Source organism: Danio rerio, chromosome 19, assembly GCF_049306965.1.
Source record: "Danio rerio strain Tuebingen ecotype United States chromosome 19, GRCz12tu, whole genome shotgun sequence".
Lineage (NCBI taxonomy): Eukaryota > Metazoa > Chordata > Actinopteri > Cypriniformes > Danionidae > Danio > Danio rerio.
The window spans coordinates 46278356-46301189 of record NC_133194.1 but is presented as its reverse complement, the minus strand read 5'-3'; the positions used below and the strand labels follow the sequence as shown (position 1 = coordinate 46301189).

The following is a 22834-nucleotide window of genomic DNA, read 5'->3' as shown; positions in this document are numbered from 1 at the left end:
ACACACACACACACACACACACAATTGCTCTGTTCTAAAACTTGCCTTCGCTGCCTACATAGTCACCATCCCAGCTGGAAGCTGATAATGGAGGAGTTTACAAACTTTTCATAGTTATGAAGTGCTTACTATTTCAGCAGCAGAGCTCTTTACCCATGAGTATTTTAAAAGGGGGCCAGTGGGTAACACAATAGCCTGGTCGCTGGTTCAAGCCACTGCTGGGTCAGTTGGCATTTCTGTGTGGAGTTTGCATGTCCTCTCCGTGTACATGTGGGTTTCCTCCGGGTGCCCCGGTTTCCCCCACAGTCCAAACCCATTCGCTATAGGTGAATTAAATAAGCTAAAATGGCTGTAGTGTATGTTTGTGAGTGTGTATGGGTGTTTCCCAGCACTGGGTTGCAGCTGCAAGGGCATCCGCTGTGTAAAAAATATGCTGGAATAGTTGGCGGTGCATTCCGCTGTGGCAACCCCTGATGAATAAAGGGACTAAGTCGAAGGAAAATGACTGAATGAATGAATTTAAAAAGTTTTTATTAAAGTGTTTTAATGCGTGAATCAAATCTTTACCAGCTATGATGAATCACAGCACTATAAACTTTGATTTGAGTTGAAGTCAGAATTATTAGCCCCCTGTATATTTTAGAATAGTTTTAATAACTCATTTCTAATACCTGATTTCTTTTATGTTTGCCTTGATGTCATTAAATAATATTTGACTCGATATTTCTGTAGTGTTCAGCTTAAAGTGACATTTAAAGGCTTAACTAGGTTAATTAGGCAAGTTTGGGTAATTAGACAAGTTATTGTATAACAGTGATAGACAATGTAGACAATGGAAAAATATATTGCTTAATGAGGCTAATAATATTGACCTTAAAATGGTTTTTATAAACTTAAACTTTAGTTCCAGATATATATCTTCATGCGTTTATTTATGATGTGAGAAAAAGATATGTTACAGACGGTGTGATTAACCACACAATTATTTGCAATATTCCTGTGAGAAAGAAAAAAAAAATGACATAAATGACACTCATAAGGTGTTGAAAATGAATGTGTCAGGTATAGCTAATTAATCTCTTCAAGGTTTAGTTCACCACTAAATCATTCAAGTGGTTTAGTTGCCATATGATTTTTCCCATATTGTTTTATTTATTTATTTATTTGTTCATTTATTTATTTGTTCATTTATTTATTTATTTATTTATTTTCTAATTTAAAAACACCACATACTCTTTTTATTGAATAAAAACAATGACTAATAAAGTCCAATTGTATTTTTAAACTGACAGTAACATAGTAACCCCTTAAACGTGCCTATTTCTTACTGTTCATCTCTGTTAATTCATTAAAAACATATTTATTTATCAATGACAGAGCTAAAACAGCAAAGACCAGCATAACAACACACTCAACAAAATACTGATTATTGATGTTGATCTATTTAACACATTTTAATCTGTTTTAATCATTTTGTATGTTGTTTTTTTCTTATTCTTTATTATCCTTTCTCTTTTATTCTTGTTTATGTAAAGCACTTTGAATTACTATGAAGCATGAAATGTGCTATATAAATAAACTTGCGTTGCCTTGTTAAAAAATGCCATGAAATATTTCAATATTGTTTTCTTAATATTGTTTCATTCATTCATTCATTCATTTTCTTTTCGGCTTAGTCCCGTTATCAATCTGGAGTCGCCACGGCGGAATGAACCGCCAACTTATCCAGTATATGTTTTACATTGCGTATGCCCTTCCAGCTGCAACCCATCTCTGGGAAACATCCATACACACTCATTCACACTCATACACTACGGACAATTTAGCCTACCCAATTCACCTGTACCGCATGTGTTTAGACTGTGGGGGACACTGGAGCACCCGGAGGAAACCCACGCGAATGCAGGGAGAACATGCAAACTCCATACAGAAACGCCTAGCTGAGGCTTAAACCAGCGACCTTCTTGCTGTGAGGCAAATTTATTTAGTTATTTATTCATTCATTTATTCATTCATTTTCTTTTCAGCTTAGTCCTTTTATTAATCTGGGGTTGCCACAATCGAATAAACCACCAACTTATCCAGCATATGTTTTACACAGCTGATGCCCTTCCAGCTGCAACCCAGCACTGGAAATTTATTTATTTATTTATTTATTTATTTATTTATTTATTTATTTATTTATTTATTCATTGGTTGATTTTCTAATTTAAAAACTCCACAAAAATGTATTTTTTTTTGTCTAGTTTCTCGTCCAAAAAACTAAAAATTTCTTTTATAAAAATATTAAATTAAAGCAATATTGTTTTCAGAAATAATAAGTCAAAATTAAGCGAGTTTTTCATAAAAACAAGCTAAATAATCTGCCAATAGGGTAAATAAAATAACCTTATTTCAAACTGAAAACAAGATCTTTTACTTCCCCCATTGGCAGATTATTTTTCTTGCTTTAAGGAAAAACTTGATTTTGACTTATTATTTCTGAAAACAAATCTTTTTATTTCTTGTCTCGTTTTCTTACTTTGATTTACAACTTTTAACAAATTTGGATAGGAAACAAGACGAAAGCTCCAACTAAGAAAAGCATTTTTAGACGTGTTTGTTTATTCATACTTTAATGAGCAGAAAGTTTAAAAGAACATAAAACTGAAATAAAAAATAATATTTGGTGGCTCAGTGGCTAGCACTATAATCTCACAGCAAGAAGGTTGCTGGTACAAGTCCCGGCTGGATCAGGGATCCGGGTGCTCCGGTTTTCCCCCACAGTCCAAACACATGCACTACTGTTCTGAAATGCGGAGGTACGCTTATTTTTGCGATTGTTGTAGAACTTCTAATTCAGTTGCCTCTGGGAGATATAACTATAATAAATGACAGAAAACGATCAAACTACTCGCTCTACAAACAAGTGTGTGCAAGACTATACAGACAAAGTAGAAAAAATATAATAAAAAATTATTAGTTTGTAAAAACTTAATAAGATATTTCCAGAAGTGGACCCTGCATGTAATCAGTGTGGGCTAGAACCCCCATCACTGGCTTGTATGTTTTGGAGCTTGCCAAAATTATCATCGTACTGGAAAAATATATTTCTAACATTCTCAAAAATAGGTCAAAAGCCTAGGCATTACTGATTTCGAGATAGCTAAAAACAGTAGTGAACAAAATATAGTTTCATTTGTCTGTCTACTAGCACGAAGGTTAATATTATTAAACTGGAAACAGAGAACCGCTCCTACATATATACATCTTATGAGGGATGTAATAAAACATATGGAACTGGAGAAAATCAGATTCTCCCTAAAAAAGAAAGAAGACAAATTCTATAAAATCTGCCAACCTTTCATAGCTCACTTTAAAGACATAAATTCTACTGGAAAAAGTCAAATTCAAGAGGATTAGACCAATTTAGTTTAAACAGAACATATATATATATATATTAGGGATGTAACGGTATTGTAAATACCGTCATACTGCAATATAAATTTTTTTCGATATTACCGAAGTCGCATGACTCGGTAAAACTATAGGTCTTCTGAGAAAATTTGCTCAGGCGAATGAAGCGAACGGGAGGTAGCGGAAACTACAATTCCCATCTGCCCAGGCTTTGCCATCATCCCTTGCGGTCTGTTGTACTGTACAGATACAGTAATGCGAAAATGGAGTGTGCTGCTAGAAGCGGGCATCAAAAAGAGCTGGAAATGATCGAACCTGAAGCGGGTGTTGTCGCCGCGCGCGTTCTGATCAGCTGTGTTGTCGCGCGCGTTCTGATCAGCTGTGTTGTCGTACGCGTACTGTAAAGCGGGGAGGGGGGGTTGAGCACGCATACTCAAGAGTGGTGTTGTCGCGCGCCTACTGAAGGGCAGGACGGAGGGTGTGACACAGCACACTGTTCAGATTGATGCAGACATGAGACCTCTATCTCACTCATGGCTTGTCCTCTCAAGTGGGGGAAAGACAATGCACAACGTTACCCACTGCTGTCAACCTGGGCCTAGTCATATCTCTCTGTCCCAGAAACCTCAGTCCCAAATGAGAGGGTTTTTTTCTGTTGCAGGGGACATTGTAAATCCCCAGAGATACCAGCTTTTACCAGATTATATTTATATGATAATTTTCCTTTAAACCCATCTCTATCTAAGTGAGTGAGTGATTAAATGTTGAATGTGATGAGTTTTCAACAATACTAAATTGAAACTTTATTTTTTTACATGGTTTAATAGTTTTTTGTTATTAAAATTGAAGTTCCTGTTTCAAAGCTTACAGATAGATGACTAATTTGTATGTCATTGACACTTTTGGCACTTTTTTGAAGTATTTTCATAAGTTTTGTTTTTTCCTGTAAATGATTCAATAAATACCGTACCGTGACATTCATACCGAGGTATTACCGTACCGTGAAATTCTGATACCGTTACAACCCTAATATATATATATATATATATATATATATATATATATATATATATATATATATATATATATATATATATATATATATATATAACAGAATATATATATATGCACTACATAGTTTTGAATCTGGTAATAATGGAACATTATTTCGTGCACATGACCACATAGAACAACATTGTTGGCATCCAAAGACTTGGCCTTTAACTTCTCTCTTGTAAAATCACTTGGAGCTTCAATGTGATTGTATATTTGGGGCTGGATGCTTGGCCATTTCACCTAATCCAATATCCGTTGGGAGGATGCTAACACAAATGGACCTGTCAGATGAACGCCGCTCACTTTAACGTTAATTTTACAGAATAACTGTGCTTGTTACTGGGTGACGAGCTGTTATAACACGCTGAAAGCATTATGAAAATAATATATAATATGTAATCAATATATCTAATTTTTAAGACAACAACAAACTCTGTACTTTATCGGATGTCATTCCCTCAGCATAATTAAGTTGACAAAAAAAGTGTCCTGCGCTCATCTTTCTTCTGCTTTCAAAGCCTCTCCTGTCTTCTTCCTTCTCATCTGCATGTCTTTTCTTCTTCTCCTCCTCTCTGTAACCTCTCCGTCTCTTTCTCTTTCACTTTCTATGACTTGACTTCTCCCTCTCTTTTGTCTCCAGCTGCAGGAAATTCCTTATAATCTTCATCACCAGAGACTCTGCGTTCAACACTCGGCCCGGGCCAAAAACACACACATGCACACCACACACGTCTTACTTCCACTCCTTGTCTTTTCTTTCTGCTTTACACGTATTTTCTTGTGCTCGTCTAGTAGGTTATTTTAAGAGGAGTTCAGACTACACCATCCTGACCTCTCGCTCCTGTTCTCGGTCATATGATCATGGCAGCAGCTGGAACAGCCTGAGATACAGCGAGATTCAGAGATCTGTATTTGTGCTCATTTATTCTGAGTACTGAACAGACAGATATTTCAAGTATAGCAGAACTAAAAAAAAAAAGAGGCATTGCTGTTGTATAAACATGATATATAGCAGGGGTTCTCAACTGGTTTGGCCATGGGACCCACATTTTTACATGGTCATCAGGCCGCGACCCAAATTTTTAGGAACTATAATATAATTTTAGGAATTATAATTGATTTGTATTTATTTGTTAACATACACAAGTATTGACAGATAAATCAAAAGAAAATCACCAAGACTAACAAATAAACAATATTTTATTGCTGTCATTTAACAAAATGGAGCAAATTATAGAAATATTACAAAGTAAAAACGACAAATACTGTTAACAGTAAATTGTTAATAAAACATGTTTTCTGGTTTCTAAATTTTGTTTTAATTTAGAAGGTTTCATGCTCTCTTATGAGAGCACCTCACTACATATGACACTGAGGCTTTAAGTCTTTTTTGTCCTATATATATATATATATAATATATATATATATATATATATATATATATATATATATATATATATATATATATATATATATATATATATTATATATATATATATATATATATATATATATATATTTATWTATATATATATATATATATATATATATATATATATATATATATATATATATATATATATATATATATATATATTTATATATATATATTTATATATATATATATATATATATATATATATATATATATATATTTATATATATATATACACATATACAGCAGTTGCCATCGTCTGATCTCATATGAAGCAAGAGATCGCAATGACATATGATGTTGTATACAGGTGCTGTAGCACCTCGCAATTCTTAGGAGTAAATTTTGAAGCACTTTCTCTTTACACTCAGTTGTGAGGGCCAAGGGGAAGGGTACAAAAATAGAATTTGGATTGGGCCTAAGGTCAGACTTTGCTTATACAAAAGTGTCCAGTATAGAGTATAAAGTGATGCTGCAGTGGAGACAGAATGAATATTGTGTCTGACTCCATCATGAGCTTGGAGGACTGCATCCATACATCTCTGCAATGACTCAAATCACCTATGAATAAAGTCATCTGGAATGGCAAAGAAATCGTTCTTGCAGGACTCCCAGAGTTCATCCAGATTGTTTGGATTTATCTTCAATACCTCCTCCATCATCTTACCCCATACATGCTCAATAATGTTCATGTCTGGTGACTGGGCTGGCTAAAACTAAAACTTGTATAGGTGACAATTTTTTTCCCTCAATTTCTGTTTAACGGAGAGATTTTTTCAACACATTTCTAAACATAATAGTTTAATATCTCATCTCTAATAACTGATTATTTTATCTTTGTTATGATGACAGTAAATAATATTTGACTAGATCTTTTTCAAGACACTTCTATACAGCTTAAAGTGACATTTAAAGGCTTAACTAGGTTAATTAGGTTAACTAGGTAGGTTAGGGTAATTAGGCAAGTTATTGTTTAATCATGGTTTGTTCTGTAGACTATCGAAAAAAATAGATAGCTTAAAGGGGCTAATAATTTTGTTCTTAAAATGTTTATTAAAAAATTAAAAACTGTTTTTTTTCTTGCTGAAATAAAACAAATAAGACTTTTTCCAGAAGGAATAATATTATCAGACATACAGTGAAAATTTCCTTGCTCTGTTAAACATCATTTGGGAAATATAAAAAAAAAGGAAAAATTCAAAGAGTGGCTAATAATTCTGACTTCAACTATATTTACACACACACACACACACACGCGCACACACACACACACACACACACACACACTATGCAGATAAAAACATGTAGGTGAACGTCTCTCTATCTCTCTCACACAAACACACATGCACACACACACACAAACACATTATGCAGATAAAAACATGTAGGTGAACGTCTCTCTCTCTCTCTTACACAAACACACATGCACACACACACACAAACACACTATGCAGATAAAAACATGTAGGTGAACGTCTCTCTATCTCTCTCACACAAACACACATGCACACACACATGCACACACACAAACAAACACACTATGCAGATATAAACATATAGGTGAACGTCTCTCTCTCATACACACACACACACACACACACACACTATGCAGAAATAGACTATTGATGAACAGTTCACACACAGACAGTGAACACACACTCACACTATGAAGTTAAATACATACTGTATAGTACATCCTTTATGTCCACACTGTATTAAATAAATTGCATTATGGGATGTTGATCTCTGCTCTGTCAGCTTTAGATGTTGACAATTCAACTCTACAGTTAAACAAAGTGACTTTTATTGACATCTGAGTAGTTTAAAATGATATACTGTATAAGAAACAATAATATATAGAGCAATAAGCCTGTAACATAACAGAAAATGTACTGGCAGCTTATTATAAGCAGGTTTTTATAGTCTAATATACAACACCAACCCAGACTATAAACTATTACAAATGCTAATAAAAGTTATTTTTTTTTACTTTTTAAGATTAAAAGTTGCGTAAAGAAAGATCAAGCTCCCATAATGCAATTCAAAAGCGTAAATAAATGAGGGAAAACTAAAAAATAAGAACATAAATAAATCACAAAATACTGAACGCTGCTAATTTGTGTATATTTTACAGTGCATTTGAGTGGCAGAGTGAGGGTTTGCGTGTGTGTTTCTGAAGCAGGTCTTAACATGCTGTCGGTGTCTAGAGTTGGAATGTGCACAAGGCGGCCATTGTTGTTGAAACAGGCAGCCAGCAGCCCTTCTCCTTGGCAACGGGCTCTGCAGCAGCGTCTCCCTCAGCAACAGTGAACAGGGGCTGCTGGGAGGAGAGTCAGGAAGTCAGGGCCGCAGTGGAGAGGAGAGAGGCCCCTCCACCAAACACTGGCCTCAAGGTCTCACTCAATATCAGTGTGTGTGTGTGTGTGTGTGTGCGTGTATAAAGTGTGTTCATATGATTTTAACTGCAGAGCTGGTGAGTGTGTGTGTGTGTGTGTGTGTGTGTGTATGCTCATATGTATCTGCAGAGCTGGTGATTGTGAGTGTCTGTGCGTGCCATTCACCTATACAGTAGGCAGGGGTGGCACAATGGCTCAGTGATCAGCCTCACAGCAAGAAGGTCGCTGGTTCAAGTTGGCGTTTCTGTGTGGAGTTTGCATGTTCTCCCCATGTTGGCGTGGGTTTGCTTCGGGTGCTCTGGTTTCTCCCACAGTATAAACACATATATGCATATGTGCTATAACTAAACTGGCCGTAGTAAATGAGTATGTGTGTGTGTATGGGTGTTTCCCAGTACTAGGTTGCAGTTGGAAGGGCATCCGCTGCATAACACATATGCTGGAATAGTTGATGGTTCATTCCACTGTGGTGACCCTTGATAAATCTACTACTAAGCCAAAGGAAATAAATGAATGCACGTATGCAGATTTTCACAAGGCGTTCTCCATGTGTTTTCTCAGGCTACATACACATTACATTCGAAAATGATTGACGAGACACAAACTGTGCTACATTTACGTCTGGCATCCACGCAACTGAGACTTTTGGAAACACTGCAGAGCCCGTTTCAGATTTAAGAAAAGTTTAATACAGACTTTAGAGAACAAAGCCATGTTCACCCACTGCCCAAACACATGAGCTATAGGTGAATTGGATGAACTAAATTGGCCATAGTGTATGAGTGTGTGTGTGTGTGTGTGTGTGCGTGAGAGAGAATGAGAGTGTATGGGTGTTTCCCAGTACTGGGTTGCAGTTGCAAGGGCATCTGCAGCAAAAAACAAATGTTGGAATAGTTGGCAGTTCATTCTGCTGTGGCACCCTCTGATAAATAAGGGACAAAATCCGAAGGATAATGAATGAATGAAAGAATGAATGAATGAATGAATAAAATTTGGCCTTAGTGCAGGGGTGTCAAACTCCCGCGCGAAGTGAAGAAGGGGGAAGGTGGGGGAGGGGAGGGGGTTGAAATTCCGGCAGTCGCTGGGTTATGGCTAAGCGGTTGGGAGGTGTGCATGAAGTGAAGAGCAGGGGGGTGGGGGAGTGGGGTTGTGCGCGCGATCTGAAGAGCGGGGGGAAGGTGCGCGCGAACTGACAATACAACAATATGAGAGATTGGTGGGAGATGGGTCTGAAATACGGGACACTCACGGGAGTGTTGGCAGGTATGGTTCTAACTTTATTTAAACACACCTGATCATAATAATTGATTACTCTAGGTTTGTTTGAAACCTACAGGCAACCTGAAGCAGAGTTGGAACTAAACTGTGTAGGGATGTGGCCCTCATCAATAAGTTTGACACCCCTGCCTCAATGCGTGTGTGTGTGTGTGTGTGTGTGTTTGGGTGTTTCCCAGTACTGGGTTGAGCTTGAACGGCATAAAACATATGCTTGAATAGTTGCCAGTTCATTCCTCTGTGGCAACCCTTGATAAATCAGGGGCTAAGCCGAAGGAAAATCAATGAATGAATGAATGAATATTTTAACTGATAAATGTTTAAAATTGTATTTAAAATGACATTTAAATACAAAAATAAAACACAAAAGCATTATGATTCTTTCTAAATGTATTCAAGGTTGTCAAAAAATATGATCGACTTTTCTTTACAAAACGTCAGAGTGATAATTTATTCGTTTTCTATTCGGCTTAGTTCCTTTATTAATCCGGGGTCACCACAGTGGAATGAACCGCCAACCTATCCAGCATATGTTCTAAGCAGCGGATGCCCTTCCAGCTGCAACCCATCACTGGGAAACATCCACATACACGCATACACTACGGTCAATTTTAGCATACCCAATTCACCTATACCACATGTCTTTGCCAGGGGAAACCCACACCAACACGGGGAGAACATGCAAACTCCACACAGAAATGCCAACTGACCCAGCCGAGGCTCAAATCAGTGACCTTCTTGCTATATTAGTTTGTTGTAGTGATGATGTGTTTCCTCATACAACAATACTCGTGTAATTGAATAAAAAAAGGTAAAATTTTAACTTCACTTTAAGTTCTATTTAGTGTCAAAGTCTCTCTCTCCTTCTTTCTCTCTCTCTCAGGGTCTTTATTCAAAAGCATCTGTTTCTCTTTAGCCCTCACAGCTCGTTCTCTCGCTCGCTCACTGTCTCTCTGTTTCCATGGTCTAAATCTCTCCTTCTCCTTCAGGATGGGAGTGTGTGTATAGTGCACTCATCCATCTTTCTCCTGTACACTCCCTCTATCATCATATCCAGAAAATTCCACTCCCTCCTACTCTCTCTCTCCCTCTCTCTCTTTCTCCGTGTTATCGGTACCTCTGCTCTGCTCTTCCCCCACTCTCTCACTTTCTTGTTTCTTTATCTCTTTCTCCCTCGCTCTTTCTCCTTCCTCCCTTATCTCCCCATAGAACCCCTCCTCTTCCCCACCATCTCTCACTTTCTGCTACATCTCTCTCTCTCTCTCTTTCTCTCTGCACTGTGTAATCTCACTCGCTCGCTCTTCTGTCTCTGGCAGAGGAAGTGTGTGTTCCCCAGGGGGAGCTGGGCTCATTAACTTCCAGCAGACAGAGAGAGAGAGAGAGAGAGAGAGAGAGAGAACAGGAAACAGAGAAACAGGGGGATGGTGTGAGAGAGAGAGAGAGAGAGAGGGAGGGAGAGAGAGTCTGCAACAGAGTCTGAAGGTGAGGAAAAGACAGGAGATGGAGAGATAGGAGAGAGAAAGATAATTAGACACAAGGAGAACGGAGAGATGGAGAGATAGACACCTGATCAATCACTCGGGAGAACATTCGTATGCTGTTTTAATGATTTTTTTGATCACACTTCTCCTTTTTTAACTTTGGTATTAATTTTAAGTACTTGTGTTTAGATTACTTTATCTCAGCGATCTGTTTATTAATTATTATCTGTAATCGGTGTGTGATTTTTATCATCTTTAACAATATCATAATTGCTGTTTTAAACATTGTAAACAGATGCTGTCGAGAATGTCACTCACTTTGAATGAACCTATAATGCAACTTATTAAAGCAAAGAAATATGACTGTATGATGGTTGTCAGGGCTTGGCAAAAATGTTTCATGATTAAAATATTAACTCGAAATATTCATATATTCAGGCTGCTCACTGTATTAAATCTGCTGTATATAATCAATGATCCATTCATAAAGAGAGTCATTTGCAAAGTTTCAAAATGAGTCAGCTGTTTTGAATCTTTGAATCAATGATTCACTTAATCTCATATAAACATCCTCTATCTATCTATCTATCTATCTATCTATCTATCTATCTATCTATCTATCTATCTATCTATCTATCTATCTATCTATCTATCTATCTATCTATCTATCTATCTATCTATCTATCTATCTATCTATCTATCTATCTATCTATCAATTTATTTTCTTTCCATCTATTCATCAATTCATCCATCTATTTATTTTCTCTCTCTCTCTCTCTCTCTCCATCCATCCATCCATCCATCCATCCATCCATCCATCCATCCATCCATCTAATAATTTATTTTCTCTGTCCATCCATCCAACCATCTATCCATCCATCAATTTATTTTCTTCATCCATTCATCCATCCATCCATCCATCCATCCATCCATGCAATAATTTATTTTATGTCTTTCTGTCCATCCATCCATCCGTCCATCCAATTATCTATCCATCCATCCATCCATCTATTTTCGCTGTTATTCCATCCATTCATCTATGCAATAATTTATTTTATGTCTTTCTGTCCATCCATCCATCCATCCATCCAATTATCCATCCATCCATCCATCCATCCATTCATCTATTTTCGCTGTCAATCCATCCATTTATCTATGCAATAATTTATTTTATGTCTTTCTGTCCATCCATCCATCCATCCAATTATCCATCCATCCATCCATCCATCCATCCATCCATCCATCCATCCATCCATCCATCCATCCATCTATTTTCGCTGTCTATCCATCCATCCATCTATGCAAAAATTTATTTCCTGTCTTTCTGTCCATCCATCCATCCATCCATCCATCCATCTATTTTCGCTGTCTATCCATCCATCCATCCATGCAATAATTCATTTTCTGTCTTTCTGTCCATCCATCCATCCATCCATCCATCCATCCATCCAATTATCCATCCATTCATTCATCCATCCATCAATTTATTTTCTCTTTATAATTAATCCACATAATTAAATTAGGGTCAGCAAATGTAGTCTCTGGCGGTACAACAGTCTCCTGGGGGACAAACAGGTGTTCTGAGCTCGCAGTTTGACACAACAACTCCCAGAGTCCAGTCGGTAGTGTGTGTGTGTTAGAGGGACGGAGGTCACAGATGTAAATTCTGAGAATAATTTGATTATGATTTCATTAATAGAGCAACATGCCTTAATCGAGAACGCTGGAGAACTGATTGATGACCTGAGGAGCTCAGAGCAGGTGGAAGACAGTTATCATCCCTCGGTGGATTCGTCTGATTGTCTAGAATGTTCTGTCCCCTGCAGGATTTACTACACTGTATAACTGTATAACTTTAGAGGTGATTTTTTATAATCAAAGTAGCGACCATAATGAAACTATGCTGGAAATCTGACTCTTGAAACATGTCCATGTTGCTTTAATCATACAGATGATGTATTTTAAAGGAATACTACACTTTTTTGGGGGGAATTAATTCACTTTACGGCTCCTCTTAGAGTTAAACAGTTTTGCTTTATCATTTCTCGGTCTGGCGCGAGCAATTTTAGCGTAGCTTAGCATAAATCACTGAATCAGATTAGACCATTAGCATCTCCCTCAAAAAAAAATAAAAGTTATGATAATTTTCCCATTTAAAGAAAATTAAAAGTTATGGAACTATACTCTCATCCATCCATCCATCCATTCATTCATTTGTTTTCTTTTAGTCTTTGTTCCTTTATTAATCAGGGGTCAACACAGCAGAATGAACCTATCCAGCATATGTTTTATGGAAGATGCCCTTACAGCTGCAAGCCAACACTGGGAAACACCCATACACTTTTGCATTCACACACATACACTAAGGCCACAAGGTTTATTCAATTCACCTATACCTCATGTGTTTGGACTGTGGGGGAAACCGGAGCACCCGGAGGAAACCCACACCAACAGGGGGAGAACATGCTAACTCCACACAGAAACGCCAACTGGCCCGGCCTGTGCTCGAACCAGTGGCCTTCTTGTTGTGGGGCGATTGTGCTACCCACTATGCCACCATGACGCCTAACTATACTCTCATGGTGGCATAATAATAAACAAGGAATTTTACTGTCGTACCATGGCTGAAGGTGCACTAATATTACACAGCACTGTTACCTAGATACCTATCTGGTTTTCTGGCGCTGCATAATATATATTTTCAGTGAACAGACAAATGACTTGTTACTGGAATCTCGTGGCATCTTGTCGGCCTTCTTTCTGCAAAAACAATCGGCTTGATGTACATTATCCCACTTATTGACACAAAACTAAACAATTTGACATAAAACATTGACCTGCGCTCTAATAATTGACTAGCTCTTTGAATAAATGTTAAGAAAGAGGAAAAAATGCAGAAATAATTGCGGCTGGAAGGAGCCTACACTAGCCTACTAATTATTAATATTAATTTTTAAGATGGCACCAAACAGTCAAGAAAAGCAAAGTGATATCTTTGCCATGATGACATCACATAATATTTGACTAGATATTTTTCAGGATACCAGTATTCAGCTTAATGCCTAATGGGGAAAATAATGTTGACCTTAAAATGGCGTTTAAAATTTAAAAACTGCTTTTATTCTAGCCGAAATAAAACAAATAAGACTTTCTCCAGAAGAAAAAATATTATCAGACATACTGTAAAAATGTCCTTGCTCTGTTAAACATCATTTGGGAAATATTTAAAAAAGGAAAAAAAGAAAATCACAGAAAGACAAATAATTTTGACTTCAACTGCATATAAATGTATATTCATCAGTAATGATTAAGATGATTTGTCAGATTAGTCTGTGTTATTAGTTTCAGCAGTTGTCCAGTGTTAACCGATCAGAATCAAGTATTCCAGAGAGCCACCTAAGGTTTTATAAATTACTTGCAGGCAGCTCGGTGGTTCAGTGAATATTATTTAGTTTCATCACCAAGTATCATAGTAGAACAGTTTCTCCAGCAGTTTGTGGTGCATTTTAGACACAGGAGATGAAGCCCTGGTCTAATGCGCCACCTGGCTTGAGAAACTTGTTCTCAAAGACTTATTATTTGGGTAGCACACATATTCTAAATGCCTTCAGCTGAATTCAAATGAGCCATTTTAATCTAGATTAAAAAATTATTCTATGCTCACCTATAATATATATATATATATATATATATATATATATATATATAGATGCATTAGTTGCAGAATTTTAAAGCAGTTTAACCATTAAATGCTTTTTATTGAATATTACTGGTCATTCAATGCGACTTCGCAAGATTTTATGGAGAGCTTACAACCTACTAACTACGGTTTGCCTTACGAACATGTAGCGCAACCAAAGTGAGAACAAATTTAGTTACAAACTAGCTAGTAGTTACTAAGCCCCAAGTGTAGATTTACGTTCCAGATTAAGAAAGAACTTATGATCAGCTGGTGCAACCCTACCTAGATAAACTGGATGAGCTAAATTGGCCGTAGTGTATGAGTGTGTATGGCTGTTTCCCAGTACTGAGTTGTGGCTGGAAGGGCATCCGCGGCGTAAAGCATATGCTGGAATAGTTGGCCGTACATTCCGCTGTGGCCACCCCTGATAAATCAGAGATTAAACCGAAGGAAAATGAATGAATGAAATGATTTGCTTGTTTTGTAAACTTAATATTAGAAAATGTAAAAAAATAAAAATAAAAATCAATTCAAAAGTGCCATTTAAAAAAAAAAAGCCACCAAACATGACTGAATTTAACATTTACATTTACATTTAGTCATTTAGCAGACGCTTTTATCCAAAGCGACTTCCAAATGAGGACAAGGAAGCAACTTACACAACTATAAGAGCAACAATGAATAAGTGCTGTAGGCAAGTTTCAGGTCTGTAAAGTGTAAGACGCAAAAACATTAGTAAGATTTTTTTGTTTTTTTGTTTTGTTTTTGTATTACAGTTAGCGGTGGAGCCAGAGAGGGAATTGCATATTAGGAAGGAAAGTGGAGACTAAATAGTTGAGTTTTTAGTCATTTCTTGAAGACAGCGAGTGACTCTGCCGTTCTGATGCAGTTAGGGAGTTCATTCCACAAACTGGGCAGATTGAGCGCGAGAGTTCGGGAAAGAGATTTCTTCCCTCTTTGGGATGGAACCACGAGGCGACGTTCATTCACAGAACGCAAGTTTCTGGAGGGCCTATAAATCTGTAGAAGTGAGAGCAGATAAGAAGGAGCAAAGCCAGAAATCGCTTTGTAAGCAAACATCAGAGCTTTGAATTTGATGCGAGCAGCAACTGGCAGCCAGTGCAAACGGATGAGTAGCAAAGTGACATGTGCTCTTTTAGGTTCATTAAAGACCACTCGTGCTGCTGCGTTCTGAAGCAGCTGAAGAGGTTTGATAGAGTTAGCTGGGAGCCCGGCTAGTAGAGAGTTGCAATAGTCCAGTCTGGAGAGAACAAGAGCTTGAACAAAGAGTTGAGCTGCATGTTCAGATAGGAAGGGTCGAACCTTTCTGATGTTATACCAAACAAAGGAAAAATAAAATTCTAAGTATACATTTATATTCACGAACTAACTCAAGTCTATGAATTTGAACACTTCCGAATGTATTTACAAACAGACCCCATTCAGTCGTGCTCCTGAACTAGTGGGAACACTTCACGAATAATAATTCACAATTCGGACAAATGCATTTCATACTCCAGATGGAATATGCAGAATCTCCATTTGAATGACAACTGAAAGATTTTGCTCCCGTGATGCAAGACTTTTCACCATATTTCAGATAACACTGAAATAACACGTATTTAAAAAGAGACAGAGAGAGAGACCTCTTCTCCACTCATTATACTACCATCATAAAACATAATCAAATAACTTGCAATCAAACTAAAAGCAGAACTCCTAATATGAATCTAAATGTAATCATCAAAAATAGTTGAATTCCTACACAAAGAGAAAGAGCGCAAATTTTGCATGAAGAGTAAACACGACGGATTCCGGTGTCAAACGTGCTCCATTCAAGTTTTGTGAATAAAAACGCACATTAATAAAAGGCTGTGGTACATCATAACCTTCATTCTTGTTCTTAGAGACATAGGAGGCACTTCAGCTGCATATTTGAAAACAATGAGCGTGTTTGAACAGTCTGTCCTGTGTGACCTAAACGATGTATGCAATGAAAACCCACACTTACCTTAGACATTGATTCTCTCAATCATTTCTCATCTCACTCTCAAACTGCATGTTTCCATGGCAATCTTTAGCCAGGCAGTTTGTTACCTGAAAGAGAGAGCGAGAGACGGAGGGAGGAATAGAGATTGAGAGAGACAGAGAGAGAGAGAGAGACATATGTCAGGGCAGAATGCATACAAATCAGAATGTATTACAGTGTACTTACAAATTAAGTACATGACATAAAGTAGATTTCAGTAACATCCCATGACAATCCATTCATATATCATGATGTGTGTTATTAAAAATAAATACAAACAGAATCACTGAATCCAGTTATCAGCGTGGAATTTGGCAATTTTTGCATGATTAAATCAAAAGTGGGATTGCAAACCTGATCACATTGCGATATGGACTAGTGTCTGTGAATATTACATGGTAAAAAACTCTATTTAAATATGCATGTTCTGGGTGTCTGGGTGTGAATGAGTAAAGGCGTTTGTTTTCCATACATTCTCAGTCGTTTACTGAGGACATACACTCATGAAGTTCATCTCTAGAGGTGCTTTTTAAATTTTTTTTGGACTTTTTATATTCTTTATTTTAGATTTTTGATAACTTTGGCTGTCAATGCAAAAGCATATGCACTGAAAAAAATTATTCAAAGATGATCCTTTGGATTTACTAAATATTGTAAGATAAGTGTTTGTAAACAATTTATTTGGCCTGAATTTAAACAAATAAATTAAGTTGAAGATTATTAAATTTAATTAGTTTGTTTAAATTCAGATTTTCACATATAAAATTGTTTGCAACAATTTTGCAGAAATCAATTTATTCAGTGTATTTTGTCTATGAATATATATATATATATATATATATATATATATATATATATATATATATATATATATATATATATATATATATATATATATATATATATATATATATATATATACTGTTGAAGTCAGAATGATTAGCCCCTCTTTGATTTTTATTTTATTTTTTTAAATATTTCCCAAAAGGATGTTTAACAGAGCAAGGAAATTTTATTTTAATATATTTTTCGACTGTCTACAGAACAAACCATCGTTTTACTATAACTTGCCTAATTAACCTAGTTAAGCCTTTAAATGTCACTTTAAGCTGTATAGAAGTGTTTTGGAAAATATCTAGACAAATATTATTTTCTGTCAGAATGACAAAGATAAAATAAATCAGTTAGAAATGAGTTATTAAAACAAGCATGTTTAGAAACTTGTTGAAGAATTTTTTTTTTTTTTTTTTTAAACCATACATTCCACCCTCATAAACCTATTATACACAACAGGTAAAAAAAAATTGTCCTAACTGAAATACATTAAAATATATATATATATACTAATTAAAAATAAATAAATATTTGTTAATAAAAATGGATTAATAAAGTTTTGTTCAAAAAGATTTTTAGGTTTTAACATTTTACCCTATATAAACCTATTTTACACCACAGGTAAAAAAATAAATAAATTAGTCCCAACAAAATACATTTCAATTTTAGATTTATTTTAATAGTACTATTTAAGAAATAAATACAATATTATTTATTTGAAAAATAAAAATAAATTATAAATTAAAAATAAATAAGTTAATAAAAATAAAAACATATATAAATAAGTGAATAAATAAATAAATAAGTGAATGAATAAATAAATTTGTGAATGAATAAATAAATAAATAAATAAACATTTTTTACAACAACATAAAAAATTGTATAAAGTTTTTTTTTTTTTTTTAATATAGGTTTTAACATTTCACCCTATATTCCTCCTACATAAACCTATATTACACTACAGGTAAAAAAATATATAAATTAGTCACAACAAAATACATTTAAATTTTAGATTTATTTTTAATAGTACTAATTAAAAATAAATACAATATTTTTTTATTAAAAAATGTAAAATAAATTACAAAAAAATAAGGGAACATTTAATTAAATATGTAAAAGAATAAATAAATAAATAGATAAATAAGTGAATAAATAAATAAGTGATTAAATAAATGAATGAATATTTATTTATTCATAAAAAATAATAAAGTTCATGTAAAAAATGTAACAAAAAAAAAAAAAAGGTTTTAATATTTGACCCCATATTCCTCCTTCATAAACCTAACCTTTTTTACTACAGGTTAAAAAAATAAATAAATGAATCCTAACAAAATACATTTAAATTTTGGATTTGATTTTAATAGTACTAATTAAAAAATAAATTTAAAACAGTTTTAAAAATTAAAAAATGAAAACTAAATTGAAAATTATTAAGAAATAAATAAACAAAATGTATTAATAATTTAAATATATAATTTACATATAACATAAAACTAATAGTTCTGTTGTTGTTGTTCTTCATAAAAACAAATAAGAACAACAGTATCAGTATATAAACAAGTAACACATTAAAGCGGTTCATTAATTTAAAGGTGAGTTTTTTTGGAAGTTATCAGCAAAACCATTGATGCTCAAGAGTTAAGGAAATATTCCAAGCATTTTTGTCTCATTTATGTATTTCATGCACACATAATCAGTGTGAGAGATTACATTAGCTGTACAGTTATATAAATGTAATTCATTCATTTTCCATCGGCTTAGTCCCTTTATCCATCAGGGGTCTCCACAGAGAAATGAACCACCAACTTGTCCATCACGTTTTACACAGCGGATGCCCTTCCAGCCAACCTACTAACATCCATACACACTCATACACATACACTACGGCCAATTTAGTTTACCCAATTCACCAATAGCGCATGTGTTTGGACTGTGGGAGAAACCGGAGCACCCGGAGGAAACCCACGCCAACACGGGGACAACATGCAAACTCCACATAGAAACGCCAACTGACCCAGGTGGGACTCAAACCAGCGACTTTCTTGCTGTGAGGCGACAGTGCTAACCACTGAGCCACCGTGCTGCACCATGAATGTAATTGCTAAGTGATTAATTCTATAGTCTTAATGAGTCTATTAGACAAGCCTGAAGAGTTGAAATAAATATGCATTAAAGGGATATACACCCCAGGTTTCAAAATCACCAATGCAGCATAAGTTGAGTTTTAAAACGAGCAAACATGAAGCTTTTGCAGGCCTGTTTTCCAGCAGTGTGTGTGTGTGTGTGTGATAGTGATGGTCTCTGTGCATCTCCCAGCATGCATGAGCTGTTGTTTATGTGATGTATATGTGTTTCTCAGTCTACCGCTGCTTCTCTTGTTATTTTTTCTTCTTCGTCTCCCCTCCCTTTCGTTCTCACTCTTTAATAATTGAGCTGGTTCTGTCTCTTGTTAGAGTTGGCTCGTTACTGAGAGACACAGAAAGCAGCCAGGTATAGCGAACCCCTGGATACACACTCTCACACCAGCTCCATCATCATCAGCAGCATCATCCCTGCTCACAAGTTCACTCTGTCTTCTTTCAGACCCACACACACACAACCTGACATATACAATCACACACACACACACTTGTACAGCTGGCTTTATGGGGACTTTCCATAGACATGATGTTTCTACTGAAAATCGGACTGAAGTAGTTTAAATTTACTAGAACTTACTATAAATAAAGAAGAATTTAATTGAATACTGTACAAACTGCATCATTTACCACAATAAACTCCAAAACTCAACTATCACAAAAACCAATCTGCATTTTTTATATTTTTAAAATACTTAATTCTGTGTGATTTATAAGTTTTATCCTTTATTTTCCACATGGGGACCAAATAATGTCCCCACAAAGTCGAAATGTTCTGGTATTGCTATACTTGTGGGGACATCTGGTCCCCACAACGTAAGAAATACAAGGTACACACACAGACATACTGACACTTACTCATATACACACAAACCCTTGTACAGCTATATTTATGAGGACTTCTCAAAGACATAATTTTTTACTGTAAAAACTATTTATTATCTCCCGACCCCAATCCTACACCTAAACCCAACCTTCACGGGAAACAATCTGCATTTTTACATTTTAAAAACACAGAACTATGTGTAAATTATTAGTTTTATTGTGTATTTTCCTCATGGGGACCAAACAATGTCCCCACAAAGTAAAAATGTACTTGTATTGCTAAACTTGTGGGGACATTTAGTCCCCACAGTGTAAGGAATACAAGATACACACACAGACACACTCTTTCTCTCTAGCTCTCTCTCAGACACACATTTGTAAAGCTATCCCTATAAGAACTTCTCATGGACATAATGAAGTTTCTACTGTACAAACCTTATAATTTATCCCCCAGCCCCAACTCTACCCTAAACTCAACCCTCACAGAAAACAATCTCCATTTTCATATTTTAAAAGTACTTCATTATATGTGGTTTATGAGTTTTATCATTTATTTTCATGGGGACCAAAAAAATTCCCTGCAAAGTCAAAATGTACTGGTTTTTGCTATACTTGTGGGGACATTTGGTCCCCATAATGTAAGAAATACAAGATACACACACCCGCACTCACTCAATGGGGGTTTTGTCCCCACAATGTAAGAATGTAAGTCTCTCTCTCTCTCTCTCACACACACACACATACACACACACACACACACTTGCATAGCTATCCTTATGGGGACTTCTCAGATATGATGATGTTTCTACTGTACAAACTGTATCATTTATACCCGCCACCCCTAAACCCAACCCTCACAGGAAACAATATGCATTTTAAATTAAAATAAAATACTTTCTTATGTGTGATTTATGAGTTTTATCATTTTTTTCCTCATGGGGACCAAAAACTGTCCCAACAAAGTTAAAATAGACTGGTTTTGCTATACTTGTGGGGACATTAGGTCCTCACAATGTAAGAAATACAAGGAACACACACTCTCTCTCTCTCTCTCTCTCTCTCTCTCTCTCTATCACGCACACACACACACACACACACACACTAGCACAGCTATCTCTATAGGGACTTCCCATAGACATAATGATGTTTCTACTGAACAAACTGTATATTTTCGTCCCCACATTGTAAGAAATACAGGGTACACACACAGACATAGTATCTCTCTCACACACACACATAAACCATTGCACAGCTATCTTTATAGGACTTCTCATAGACACAATGAAGTTTCTACTGTACAAACCTTATATTTTATCAGCCGACCCCAACTCTACCCCTAAACCCAACGCTCACAGCAAACAATTAGCATTTTTACATTGTAAAAATACCTCATTATGTGTAAATTATGAGTTTTATCTTTTATTTTCCTCATGAGGACCAAAAAAATTCCCCACTAAGTCAAAATTTACTAGTATTGCTATACTTGTGGGGACATTTGGTTTCCACAATGCAAGAAATACAAGGTACACAGACACCTTTCTCTCTCTCTCACACACACACACACACACACACACACACACTTGCATACTTCTCATAGATATAATGATGTCTCTACTGTACAAACTGTATAATTTATACCCGCCACCCCTAAACTCAACCCTCACAAGAAACAATATGCATTTTACATTAAAACAATACTTTATTCTGTGTGTTTTATGAGTTTTATCATTTATTTTCCTCATAAGGACCAAAAAAATTCCCTAACAAAGTCAAAATGTACTGGTATTACCTTGCTTGTGAGGATATTTGGTCCTCACAATGTAAGGAATACAAGCTTCACACACACACTGATGCGGATAAACTTAGCAGCCTGCAACAGAACACAGCCTCCCCCTTCCTCCCTACACTGAGGAACGGGAGGTCAGAGGTGAAAATCTCTCCAAAAACGCAGCTCCAGCCAGCCAGCGGGGACTGAGGGAGTGTGAGGAGTGAAGCGAGCGGAGCTATGTGTGTGTGTTTTTTTTCTGTTAAGTGTGTGCAGTGTGTACGAGCTGTGGCCAAGGTCAGCTTCAGCCAATGCAACGTCTCTCAGCTCTGCCAATCAGAGCTTTCCAGCTGTTGTGGCAAACCAAGCTTCCTTTACAGAATAAAGGTTGCCATGGAGACCGGTGCTATAAGACTAGCCAACACTCTCTGACAGGTGGACTGAGTAGCACATGCACAGACAATCCCTATTCAACCCGCTGTTCCCCTATAGACACAATACTCACCAGCAGCATGTATGACC

General features: G+C 35.9%; 1 protein-coding gene across 2 annotated transcripts in view; it reads right to left on the bottom strand.

Annotated features, from left to right (window-relative positions):
• ahdc1 (AT hook, DNA binding motif, containing 1) overlaps positions 1–22834 on the bottom strand; it is a 61459-nt gene that overhangs the window by 32305 nt on the left and 6320 nt on the right. For both annotated transcript variants that reach the window (XM_073931910.1, XM_003200637.7), the window contains exon 2: positions 16733–16818. The gene's annotated coding sequence lies outside the window, so the exon portion shown is untranslated. The remainder of the gene's footprint in view (positions 1–16732; positions 16819–22834) is intronic.